Source organism: Cnephaeus nilssonii (genome assembly GCF_951640355.1).
Source record: "Cnephaeus nilssonii genome assembly, chromosome: 4".
Taxonomy (NCBI): Eukaryota; Metazoa; Chordata; class Mammalia; order Chiroptera; family Vespertilionidae; genus Cnephaeus; species Cnephaeus nilssonii.
Genome location: NC_137075.1, coordinates 8,371,174 through 8,384,510, shown reverse-complemented (window position 1 = coordinate 8,384,510; position 13,337 = coordinate 8,371,174). Strand labels below are relative to the sequence as shown.

Below are 13,337 nucleotides of genomic sequence, written 5' to 3'. Positions count from 1 at the left end.
AGAGGCCACCTGAAGGATAGTCACTGGGAGTACTTATTAGAATGATAGATTTCTGGGCTCCACTTAGAGCCTCTGGATCTTCCTCTTTCAGGCATCAAGCGTGAGAATCTGCATTTTAAATGAGATTTTTGATGAATTCTTTGAAACACTAAAAGTTGAGTGGTATCATCCAAGAGGTCTGCTAAGGACAATTTGAAAAACATTGTTCAGGGATGCAGTTGCATGAGGGTTTGTTTTTTTGTTTTTTGTTGTTGTTTTTTTCTTCCTCAGAATTGTGGAGCAAAGCTTGTTCCTCTCCCACTCACTGCCCAGATTGAATTGACCAAAGCAATGGTTATGGAGAAGCCTAGTCCCCTGCTGGTCAGGTGGGAATTCGTGAGATAATATTACACATTACTAAACAAGGCGCCAGTCATGCTATACAGATTTTATGGAAAGAAACTCTTCTTATGTCTATAAGGGGTTGGATTCAAATGGAAAGCCAGCATATGTGATCTATGGACAGAAAGAAATCCATAGGGAAGTGATGTCACAAAGCCTCAACAATTGCCACACTAAGATTCACCATGTTGATGCTCATGCCACTCTGAATGATGCAGTCCAGGTGATGGGGTTGCTGTCTAATAACAACTAGGCTTTGAGGAGATTCATGCGGACATTTGTCCTTGCTCCTGAGGACACTGTTGCAAACAAGTTCTACCTTCACAGTGGTGTCTTCAGATACCAAGATGAGGTATTTGGTGGCTTTGTCACTGAGCCTCAGGAAGAATCTGAGGGAGAAGCAGAGGAACCTGAAGAAAGACAGCAGACACCTGAGGTGGTACCTGATTATTCTGGAACTTTCTGTGATCAGATGCTCAGCAATGACGTGGAAGAACATTTAGAGGAACCTATTGCTGAACCAGAGTCTGATCCTGAACCAGAACTGGAGCAAAAACCTGAATTTGAAACCCAAGCGGAAAAGTGTGAGCCAGTGTTGGAGGAAACTGCTCCTGAGGATGCTCAGAAGAGTTCTTCTCCAGCACCACAGACATCACTCAGACAGAGCAGGAAGCCTTGGGGACATGTTCCTGGGCATCTGTGACCAGTAAGACTCTTCCACCCAGCAGAGCTATTCCAGTTACTGTGATACCACCTCATGTTGTTCAAGTACCAGCTTCACAGCCTTGCCCTGCATCTAAGCCTGAATCTCAGGTTCCATAGCAGAGGCCTCAGAGGGATCAAAGAGTTCTTAACAATGAATAAATATTCCTTTCCAGAGGGGTTGAACCCTGAAAAATTGTGAGACACCCTGACAGCCATCACCTCTTCATTGGCAATCTGCCTCATGAGGTGGACAAATCAGAGCTTAAATATTTCTTTCAAAATTATGGGAATGTGGTGGAGCTGTACATTAACAGCAGTTGGAAATAACCCAGTTTTGGTTTCGTGTGTTTGATGATTCTGAGCTTGTCCAAGAGGCCCTTAGCAATGGACTCATCATGTTCAGAGGTGAGGTCCAACTGAATGTGGAAGAGAAGAAGACTTGAGCTGCCAGGGAAGGTGGACCAGCAAGATAACCATACACACACTCTCTACCCATCAGGGATTCTAACTTTTAACTCAATGCCTCTCTGTAGTGGCATTGTTCAGTTGAGAAAACAAGACTGAAGGACATACAGGCCCTCCAGGTGGGCTGGTCATGGAATGAGAGGCCCAACCTGGGAGGCATGGTGCCGAAACCAGGATTCGGAGTGGGAAGGGAATTGCTCCAATTGCTCTTCACTGGTCTTCACACAGCAGTGCAAACCCCTATTCCTGCAGAATGGTGCATTTCTTCAACCACCATCTGGTATCTTGCAATGTGACCCTGGTCTCTTATAAACTCCTTTAAGTTTGTACAATTTTACTTTTTGTGTTAATGGTGTGTGTTCTCTCCCCTCTCCTCACCTTTTTGTCCTTCCCTTCCAATTTTGTGGACTGATATGTTAGGAAAAATTGATTTTAAAGAATAAAATAAAGACTGAATTTCCTTGCTTTACTTTGCATATATAGACTGGATTTAACAGCCATTTCCCCAAAGGAATGTGTCTCACTTATTCCTGACATTTGGTATGTTTCATTCATTGGGATATTTTTTACATATTTTCTACATGTTTCAAAAGCCCTTGAGAAATACAGGATTTGATAAACAGAAACTGTCATTGGAAAAATTGACAATTTTGATTCTCACTGGTATGGTTTAAAAAATTAATAAAAGATGTTAATGAAAAAAAAAACAACCCTCAAAACATTGTTCCAGGCAGTAACACAAATTCAAAGAAGATGGGGCTAGCAAAGGGAGCTATCTAGGAAATCTGGGCATGTTCTTAGTGCAAAAGTAGAAGGTACATGATGATGAGCATGGACTCAAGGAACAGTCTGTCAGGGTTCAAATTCTGCTTCTAAGTTACTAGCTGTGTAACCTTGGACAAGTCACTTAGCCTCCCTATAAGTACCTTCTATATAATCTTTACCTCATTGTAAAATAAGGATGTTGATTAGCAAAAGTTTGTTGGGCAGATTTTGTGGCTACAAGGTTTTTAGAACAATTCTCAAACACTTTCCCTTATTGCTATCTATCTCGTATCAGACACTTTTTAATGCAGTTCCTAATATCTCCTCCTATTTTTTCCTCTCTTCTCCTTTCCTCTTTTATTCCTAATCTTCTGTATTGCCCTCTTTGATGCCAAAACTCAAACATGGTAGAACTAGGTGGAGAAAGTGAAACTGCATCTTTACAGTTGATGATGTCAGAATCAAGTTGAAAAGATTAGGAGGAAGAAAATCTCTGTCACCTTGAAGCCATAGCAATAAGCCCATAAAATGAGTGCAATGTGCAGACAGGGCTTAGCTGGAGCACTTTCACTCCCAAAGTGGACAGAGCTAAATTCTGGTGATAGACTTTCAGGCCAAAAGCAATCTTCTGATGTCCAGCTTGAGACTAGCTGTATCCTTACAGCCCCTAATCGCCCAGCATCTGCGATGCTGTCATTACCAAGAGGAAATGCATATGCAAAGTCCAGCATCTTTCAGTGCAAATATACATTAAGTTTAAATAAATTTCAATCAGTAGCCAATCATTTCAAAAGGCTTTAGTCACATGTAGTGTCTTAAGGAAAAAAATGCAATATTTACTTGGCAATAGTGTGTGTATATTTTAGTATGGGTATGGGGCAGGTGGGGGAACAACATTTTGTCCCAAGGTGATGAAAATTGGTCCTTGGGAGGCAAAAACTATATTACAATGTTTGGTGTTTATACCAAGGGCCACAGTACATAAACAGATATACAGTATATCCGAGTTATTAAAATTTCATGGGGAAAGGGAGAAGTTAGGGGAAAATGTCTAAAAAGTCTCCGGAGGGGGGGGATATTAATGAAAGAAAGGTTGAGAAATAGTGTTTGCGTGGACTAGCTGATGCAAACATGGCAGCAGAAAACAGTTCAGGATGCTCAGATAAAAGAGATTTTAAGGCAAAGCTATGAAAATAATTCTGACACCCGCTAAAGATTCTGAGAGGGCCTCAGAACCTCTGGGAACATCAGGCTTGGCAGAAGTTTTAAGATTTGCTGTAGGATAAGGTTAAAGAAAGTCACCACATAATAAAGTATGTCCTACTGTGTTCTCAGATTGAGGCCTTATTCTAAATAGCCTTATTACTAGAAACTGAGAAATCATTTTTTAAAAGAGAAATCTACTCTGTAGTCTTGAATTAAGAAGTATGCCCCATGAATTCTAAACAGTAACAATAGCTACGATAACATGATTGAGATGCCCAAATTCATCTAATCACACATTCTGACTGGCCTCGTTAAGCACTCAGAAGAATGAGCCACAGCCTTTCTTCTCTCTGCTGTCTGTAAATAGAAAAGATTATATGAAACCTGGTGATTAAGTTCTGTCGTAAATGCTCATATTTTCACAAAATATAGATTACATTCTGGAGAGGAAATCAGTTTAAAATTTAGTTTATTAAAACAGGCTTAAAATAAAACAGAAGTTTAAAAGAGTAGTATTAATATTCTATTCAAATCATCTCTTGATTTCTATTTTGAAGGAATCCCATAAGACAGCTTGATTTTTATTACAGTGATGAAAAATAAAACAACTCCTTTCTATTCATCAGAAAGAACCAACCATGGAAACAGGTTGTCCTAAAAGCTAACACTAACAAGTCCAAATGAAAAGTTTGATTTTGTGAAAAAAAATCAACAATAGCTTTAGAAATACTGCAAACAATCCTCAAAAACTTAATTTTTTTCCTTCCATAACTTTTCAACTAGTGTGTTCTTTAATCCCAAATGCTTCTTTGAGTGATTTTACTCTATCCCACAGAAGAAAATGAACTATTTAGCTCCACACTTAATGGCAAACTCCAGTTCAGTATATGCATTAAGCCCAGACTCCAGCAGGCCCAGATCAATATATCTGGTTATGAACCAGAGGCCCTTCTTGCAGTCAGAGATCCTCACTGGAGATAAAGGACTGAGAGCTGTCACTGATTTATGCTCTCTCAGCAGTACACTGACAGACGGTGCCTCAGGAAGCAGAGTGGAAAACCACATGAAGGCAATCAAGGGGCCCTTGGGAAAATGCTGACCAGTGCAGACCAGAAATCACACCTAAAAGTCAACAGACCTGAGCCCTGGTTGTAACGCGTGGGGCTTTGTGTAGATCTGGATTCTGTCTACACCTAGTGAAAGCAGCTCTGTGAACCACAGGGGCTCTCTTGGACTCAGACTGAGGAGCCTGCTCCAGAGGTGGGGGGCATACTAATCAAGTAGGCTGCTGTCCTTGCACCGCTGGCAGCTGTGATTGGAAGAGTCACTGCAGCTGCATCCTCCCAAGCATTTGGGCCTGACCAAGATACCCTGCAGATCCAACACTAGCGGTACAAGGGGCACTGGAGTCCTTATCACAGGCAGCCTCCCAATGGGGTGATTCTGCTGGTGAAGACTCAGATGCATTTCACTAGACAAGTATGTAATAATGCAGAAACAATTCCTTTTTCTGACCAGCAAAGTAGATCAGGCTTTACAAATATTGCACAGTTTTGCTGAAGAACTTTGAAACTCATGAAAAGATTTGAAAGCAATAATAGAACATCAAACAGATATGCAGTCAGCAATAATTAGAGAAAAGCCAGTAATGTTTCAGCAGCTAGTTGTGGGTGACCCACACAGGCCCTCAGAGTGAAGGAATCAGAGTCCTGGATTCATATTTTTATATCTTTTAAAGGAAAACAACAAGCTAAAAAAATAAAATAAAATCTTCCTTTATGTGCAATACTTCATAGAGAGGATGGGAATGAATAAGACAAACATCCAAAACATTTAAATTAGTGGTTGGCTGTTAAACAGAAAGAAAATAATCAATGTCACCTTTCTCAAAAAGCTGACCTTAAAAACTGACATTTAAGTTCAAAAGGACCCATTTGAACAAATTGCACATCATCTACATGAGGTGAAATGATTGCACATTCTCTCATGCATCTGTCCATTGTTTGTTAATGTAAGGGCAGAGAACCCATATTTTCTCTAAGCAATTTCATACATTTAAATTCTCAGGAAAAAAAAATTGCCATTTAAATCAGATAACCCATGTGACACAGTAGGCGATTGATCAAAGTTAGTTTTCTTCCTAATATTTGACAGGACAGCTTGCTTTTTTTAAAGGATGTCCACATAGCACAGACACAGGCTCTGTTCTGTAGGAAAAATATGACCAGTAACAAAATCATCCTGAGCTCTTCCCGGAGACCTGTGCTTATTCTGACACAGTGGCCCAAACATTGCTCCCCAGTTTTCAGGTGAATTGTGATGAGAAACATTATTCATTTGGTGCTGTTCCAGGTAATCTATTCGAGATGCTGATATTTCACAGTTTTTCCTTTCCTTGTTTTGTTTTGGTTTTATTTTTAATAACAACAGCTGTGCTCTGAAACAGCTTCTTTTTGTTCTTTTGACAATGGCTGGAATCTGGGAGGTTTGAAAGATGCTTCTTCATATCACTGATCAAAGATTATTTTCCCTGAGAACTGGTTCACTCCCTAGCTGGACATTAATCAAATTCTCCCCCTTTTCTCAAGCGTGCAAAGTGTTTTCCTTCCCTCCCTCTAGCTTTTAGTCTTTTTCCACATTAGGAAAGTTGATGACTTGGCTCTGTGGTAAGGGAGACTCAGAAGGACTTTCATCTCAAAGACCACAGATTCCATCTATCGGAACCAGTCACTAAACCTCAGGCCTGCGGGCCTATGGCTTATCAGCTGCCCCCTGTGAGCCCCGGTGAGCCCCTCCAGGGTGGGGTTGGAGTCAACACCTGAGAATTGGCAGCAACCCATCTTGCATGTTTGCAAAGTGATGACCTACAGGGAACAGCCTCCTGTGGGACATGACCCTTTAACAAACATCCAGGATCTTTTTCTAAAAGACAACTCTTCACTTTGTTTGCTGTCAGTCTCTCAGCTATTTGTCTTCAATGAGTCATTTTATTTTTTGCAATACAGTTTTTGGTAATCTGTAATTATTTTTGATTTGAAGATCTAATTAAGAATCATCTTGATCATATGAAACTTTTTTTTTTTTTGGTCTGAGCAGCATTAAGTAGCCATTACTTCACCCCACATAGCAAATGCCTAATTACTATGCCCAACTTTTGGCTTCCTAATCATATTCTAATTGCCTGCAATTGTGCTCTTTCTGGCTTAGCCAGTCTTATTCTGAGAACAGTCATTCTAATTCACAATGAATATGTAAATAAAAAGCTGGTGTGTGCAAAACCAAAACATTGCACCAGACCTTTAAGAAATGAGAAGTCAGCTTAGAAATCTGTTGCCTAGCAACATACCACTAACTTTGCTCTCCATTTTCCAAACCATTTGAGAGCCTCCTGTTGGTTTGTTAGCATTCCAATATAAAACTTCCCGCCTCCCCTCTTTAAAATTAGGAATGAATGTTTGGCTTTTTAGTCCCAGGAATTGACTTTAACCATCATCTTTTTTTTTTTTTTTTTCTGAATTTCATAATAACCCTGAATCCCTGGTGGTCAGTAGGTCCTAATTTGTTTTTCTTCCATGATAAAAACTACTTTATCCTCCAATTAAGTACTATATCTAAGAACAATTTTCATATTTCTTACAAGCTTCAAATCAAGGTTTAATTTTTTAATAAATAATACCACCAGGAAATTAAATTGCACTTTATGTTTTGCAAAGTCCTATCATGCCCACTAATACATTTAATTAACATTTTAGATGCTTATCCAAATTTCTCTGGCTTATGACACCATGCTAAAAAATTGTTTAAACTGTAGAAAAAAGGTTGTGGTGATGTCTTTTGTTGTTTTGTTTTAAATTAGGAGACAATATCCAGTTACTAGGCTTTCATGTGGTAATTTTGGCATTTAATCCTTATTCTAGTCAGAAATCTAAAGGAAAATAAAATAAAATATTTCTTCTGCTCCTTTTATTTCCTCCAACACTGAGCTTCATTTTATCCTATCTAATAAAGAGGGAGTATGTTAATTGACCACCACACCCTCTCAAAGATGGCGGCGCCCACAGACAATAAGGAGGGGATATGCTAATTGACTGTCATGCCCTCAAAGATGGTGACACCCACAGCCACAAGATGGTGGCGCCCAGTCCCCTCAGCCCTGCCAGGGCAGCAGGCGCACAGCACGGCTGGGCCCACCCCCAGGCAGGTCCGGCTGCTCCATGTGCCTGCCTCCGGAGTCCCCCAGTCCCCTCAGACCCCCAGCCGCCTAGGGCCAGCCCGAGGCACAGGCAAGCCTCGGATGGCTGCTGCCCCGCCAACGCCCGAGGCTCAGGCAAGCTGCGGATGGCGGCCCCCCCAGCCACCCAGGACCGGCCCCAAGGTGCAAGCAAACCTCAGATGGTGGCTGCCCAGCCACCCAGGGCCACCCGAGGCTCAGGTAAAAAGGGCTGGCCGAGGCTTGTGCTGCTGGCAGTGGCAGCAGCAGAGGTGTGATGGGGGCGTCGCCTTCCTGATTGCCGGATCACCTCCTGCCCCTGAGGGCTCCCGGACTGTGAGAGGGGGCAGGCCGGGCTGAGGGACACCCCCCCTCCAGTGCATGAATTTTCATGCACTGGGCCTCTAGTAGGTGATAAGCCTTGGTCAGAGGTGATTCACCAATGAAAAGTCCATTTCTCTCTTTTCTTCCAGCCCCAACCCCTCTGGGTCTTTGACTGGAGCAATGTCAGAGGAGGCTCCTGTGCTCAGCCTTATCTTTATGCTTTCTCCTGGCTATCTAAGGTATCTGAAATTTTCTCCAGAGAGAAGCAAAGAAACTCGGACATCTCCTTATGTGTTATAGCATGATTGCTTTCAGTGTCATTATGAACCACGTCAGCTGTGTTTAATAGTTCCTGAGTCTTCGTTTTAACTCTGACCCTTCTTGGCAACTCTCCCTTCACACTGGCTTCTGTTGACTCCCAAATCATGGGCTAGCAATAGGGGTAGCAGACTTCAAAAGCAGATTTCTATTCTTTGTTAATTCAGCCAGAGAGCAGTTTCCTAGGCAGCAGGGCACAGGTTAGGCAAAATAAATGGGCAAGTTTACAGAAATCATCCATGTCTCCTCTCCCCAGTGAAGATACTCTGCAGGGCATTGATCTTTGCTTTTAGAGGCTGGAAACAAAGCTTCAGCATCACCCCGTCATGCAAACTATTTAGATAGTCAATGTAAAGATGTGAATACATTAAGTTAGATGAGGGAATTTTCACTTCAAAGGACTGTGTTTAGACAACAAATAAAAGTAAGAAAAACAAATGTGTCCTAAAATATCTAAATCCTTTGGCAGCTGTATTATTTGGTTTGTGTTTAAGGACATGAGGGTTTGTATATTTTAAGGCTCCAAATATGTAATGTAAAGAAGTAGAGAAGGAATATACTTAATTACTCATCTTCACTTTCCACAATGCTTTCACTGACCAAATAAACCTCATTAGAAAGTATGTTTCTCTCATTATTTTTTCTTGTTCTTTCACACCAGAAAAGAATTTCCCAAGAGTCTTTCTTATTCTCCTCCCTCACTTTCCCCACAGCAGGCAGCCAGCCTCGTCACCACCTCCTAGTGGTTCATCTCTGGAAAGTGGAGGGGAGAAGTGCCCAAGCCACCAACTGAACATCCTCTAACCAGCACATAATTTGTGGGGTCCAAACCAAATGAAACACCAGGACCCTATTTCAAAAATTATTAAGCATTTCCAGGTGGCAACAATGGAGCATGAAACCACGCCTAGGGCTCTTCTCAGGACACACATGTGGGAAGCCCACCTTGCCTCTGGCAGAGGGAGCACCGCTCAGATGGAGCTGGAACCTCAAGAAACACACACAAAGCAGCCCAGGAGGGGGTCCTCCACACTGTGAGTATGAAAGGTAGTTTGGACCAAGAAGCAAGAAAAAAAACATTGATCAGCATCAGGCATCATATGGGATGGTTGTATTTAATGCCAGCTATTGCATTTTATTCTTGTAATAGCATTCTGAGGAAGATATGTCAACGTAATAGATGAAAGCAACTGAAAGAATGCTAGCAATGTTCCCAAATTTTACAACTTTAAAAGAGTGATAGCTATTGTATTTTTTAATTCTGGTCTGGCTTCTCCAAAGCTTGCCCCTATTATGGTTTCCTGTAGGTTCAGGGGAGTGGATTCTTAGTGATCCTCCTGAGCACTAGAGATAAGCCTATTTAATCGAATGAAAAGGAAAACTAAGTAGTATGCTGATTGCAACAGTATCCTTTGTGCTACCCTGGAAGCAATGTCACAGAGGAGGCTCCTGTGCTCAGCCTTTTTATTTATGCGTTTTTCTGGCTATTTAAGGTATCTGTAATTTTCTCCAGACAGAAGTAAAGAAACTCTGTCTGCTGTCTTTGAGTGCTCACCAGTCCCCAGGAAGTGGTGTCCTCACTGTCTTCAGATTCCCCCACACTTTCACATTGGTGCCCACAGCATGCCCTTCCAGACAACATCCCAAACCCTGGACTTTCCCAAACATCCTTTTCATCAAACTGTTTTGAACCTCCATCCCTCTGATGGAAGGGAAGGAATGTAGTGCGTTGAGTTAATTAACCAGATGAGCATATTTATTAGTAAATACTTTAACTGGATCCTCAAAATGCAAATATGTGTGAATTTCAAGGCTTTATAACAAGGTCCTTGAGGTGAAAATTTTTTCCTGAGGAATACTTTCTTGAACCCTGCTATTCAACAGCATGTTCATACATACAAAATAAAATAAATGCTTTATACATGATTATTAGGTTCACAGGTTAGGTAATAAGTTGTAGAAAGTAACCTCACATACCACAGAACTTTCCAGGCAGCAGTGATAAAACATTTTACATATGTTCTATAATATCCTGTATCCTGGTAGTGCTAGCCCTACACTGAACAAAATTGTCACTTCTGCCAAATTTCATGGTCAGTGATTCTATGATATGGAGAAATGACCAGAATGGATTAAAATGAAATCATCATCAACATACAATGACAACTTATGACAGACCTGAAACATTTTTCCCAATAGTACATTCATGTCTCAAACTACATCACCATGGAGTCCATTAAAACAGTAAGAAAATACTTAAGGGAGCATTCATACAAAAACATACACAATATACTCAAAACTTCAATACTGGTCTATTGGATACAATATACATACTATCTCAGAGTTCCCTGATTTTAATATTAAAATGTTCACCTTTAACAAGAAAGAGGGTATGCTGTGTAATAAACCAGGTTCATGCACAAGTCTCAAACAATTTTAAAAGAATAAGCTATTTATATTTAAATTTAGAATGTAATTTTATCCTTAACTTTAAATAGTCTATGCTCTAATATTCCAGGAAATGACTTATAACAAAATAATCAAGTCATACTCTGAAGATCTGATCCAGAAGAATATGGAAGGACATTCCTGATCTGGTTCTTTCTGCTTGTCCTCTGCTGCTTTTGCCATTATTCACCCTCTTTTGAAACTCTCTTTTCTTAACTTCCATGAAACTACCATATGTAATTAATGTTTTCCTCCTTTATTCTCTTTCTCCATTGTGGTTCTCTCCCATTCCCCTGTCCTCCAAAGACCAGTCATGGTTCCGTACTAATTGCTTCTCTCTCTCTACCATCAACTGTTTCTCCTCACTACTTGTCATAATGTCAGCTCATCTCCTTGGCTACAAATCTGGTCTCTCTACTGACTTAAAATTCTGTATTTCCAATAATCTAAACATCTTTTCACCTTGAACTCAAGAAATCTGAAATGAAACACCAAAAGTAGATTATTACACTGTTAGAGGAGATAGAATGTGCCCTATTATTGAAGATGTCCATTCTTATATTGAACCTTCCCTTGGCAAGATGATATAGAGGGGATCTGAACACTGGAAATGAGGTTGGACTAAATGAGCTTTAATTAAGGTTCCATAAACAAATTAGTTTCTTCTTTTGAAATTGTCCTGGTTACCCAGACACAAAATCATGGAGTTAGTGTTGTTCCTTACTTTCCTTTTCCCTCCATATCTAATTATTCACTAAGTTCCATTAATTCTCCTAAACAACTTTGTTGAATCTCTTCTACTCTCCATTCCCCTAACCCCCAGGCTCAAACAGCAGCAAACTAAGCTGATGCCTTTGAATGGAATCTGGGATAACTCTGGATCTAAAACTTCTGTGGCAATCTTTTTACCAGCAGTCAAAACTCTTAATGAATAGAGCTTGAATAAAATGAGCAAAATGATGAGGAAGAAAAACAAGGGAGAAAGTGGACCACAGCCTCTCCTTTGTCCCCAGTTGGCTATTGTGTCTTTGGGGTAGGCTGCTAGACTCTCTGTTGCCTCTGGGTTTATGGAGTCCCCTCCCAGGTCTGCTGAGAGTTTGTTTGATAAGTTCTATCTCCCTTCCCTCAAAAGCCCTCAACCTCTATCTTTCCCTCACTACTTTAAAACTTCTCAGATATGTCACCCGACCCAATTTCCCTTCTTATGAGAAAAAAAGAGAACACATTTTCATTGTACCTGGAATCCTCACCTGATACTGACTCTACATCAGGTTACGTTTTAACTCACTAACTCTTAGGGTACAGCAACTGTGTTTCAGTCTCTTGAAATCCTTACCCACTTTGTACTGATACCAAATTAATTTCCATAAAATACTTATTAGTTTGTGTTAATTTTCTACTCAGAAATTATCAGTGAATGACTTCCATTGGCCCATGCAATAGTTTTATATCTTAAACCATGCAGTTAAACCCCTTCAAAATATCTTTAACTGCTCTTCTCCAACAAACCCACAGCCTGGTTGAAATTTTTTCAGGGCCTCTCACTCTAATTTGGCCATCATTCATCTCTCTGCTACCTTCAGTTATTAAGACTCTATGCATTCTTAAAAATCCAACCAAAAATGTTTTTATTTTCTAAGCTTTACCCCCTATTTCAATAAAAAATACTCTCTTCCTCTTTATCTTCTAAGCTTGTACACCAGGTAAACAACCATATTTGTGTTGTAATTTTTTCACATATCTTAGCTTTTCTGCTAGTCTGCTTCCTGAAGCTCTGACATATTTCTTCTTGTACATCATAGTGGTAAATAAAGGGTATAATACACAGTAAGCATTTCAAAATTTTTCATTGGCTAACTAAATTAATGAATGAGTAAATCTTTTATAGCAACAATTCTTGCTATTAATAGACTGTTCTTTCTAAAACAGCTATAAATTTGCTCCCTCGATATTTTTTTAGGGAGGCAAGTATTTTGGTTTCAAAGATATCTATCTATCTATATAAAAGGCTAGTATGCAAAATGTCTGCTCTAGCAGTTTTCTATGACCTCGCAACACACCTGAATGACCTTTACTCATTCAGATCTAGAACAGTCCTAGGGTTGCTTGATAAGAGGTAACAAATATCCATATATCCCAGAGGAAAGACATTGTGTGCAAGTTGACTGAAGAGCTCTGTCAGCAGAGATGCCAGGAGCCTATGCCTACTTACACGGAGAACCCTGGCTATGCTTGACCCTGGGGAGAAGGAACTGCCACGCATTAGTCACTGAATATTGCTGCAAAGAACACATCTCAGTGCAACCTCTCAGGGAAGAATTCTGGCAACATGTATCAGAAACATTGAAAAAGTGTTTGTTCCCTTTGACCCAGTAATCCAACATCTAGACTCAAAATTATTTAAAATGTGAACTAAGATGTCAACAAAAATATTAATGAGGAATTGTTATCACAAACAATATAAAAATAATTAGAAACAAATATATAGCCAGTTAAGTTTTGATTGTGTAAATTA

At 40.2% G+C, this 13,337-nt stretch overlaps 1 pseudogene across 1 annotated transcript; it reads left to right on the top strand.

Moving 5' to 3' along the window:
* The first annotated feature begins 330 nt into the window (after positions 1 to 330).
* LOC307097597 (ras GTPase-activating protein-binding protein 1-like) lies at positions 331 to 1,559 on the top strand (annotated as a pseudogene). Its single transcript has one exon. The product of its transcript is annotated as a ras GTPase-activating protein-binding protein 1-like (transcript).
* The last annotated feature ends 11,778 nt before the right edge of the window (positions 1,560 to 13,337 follow it).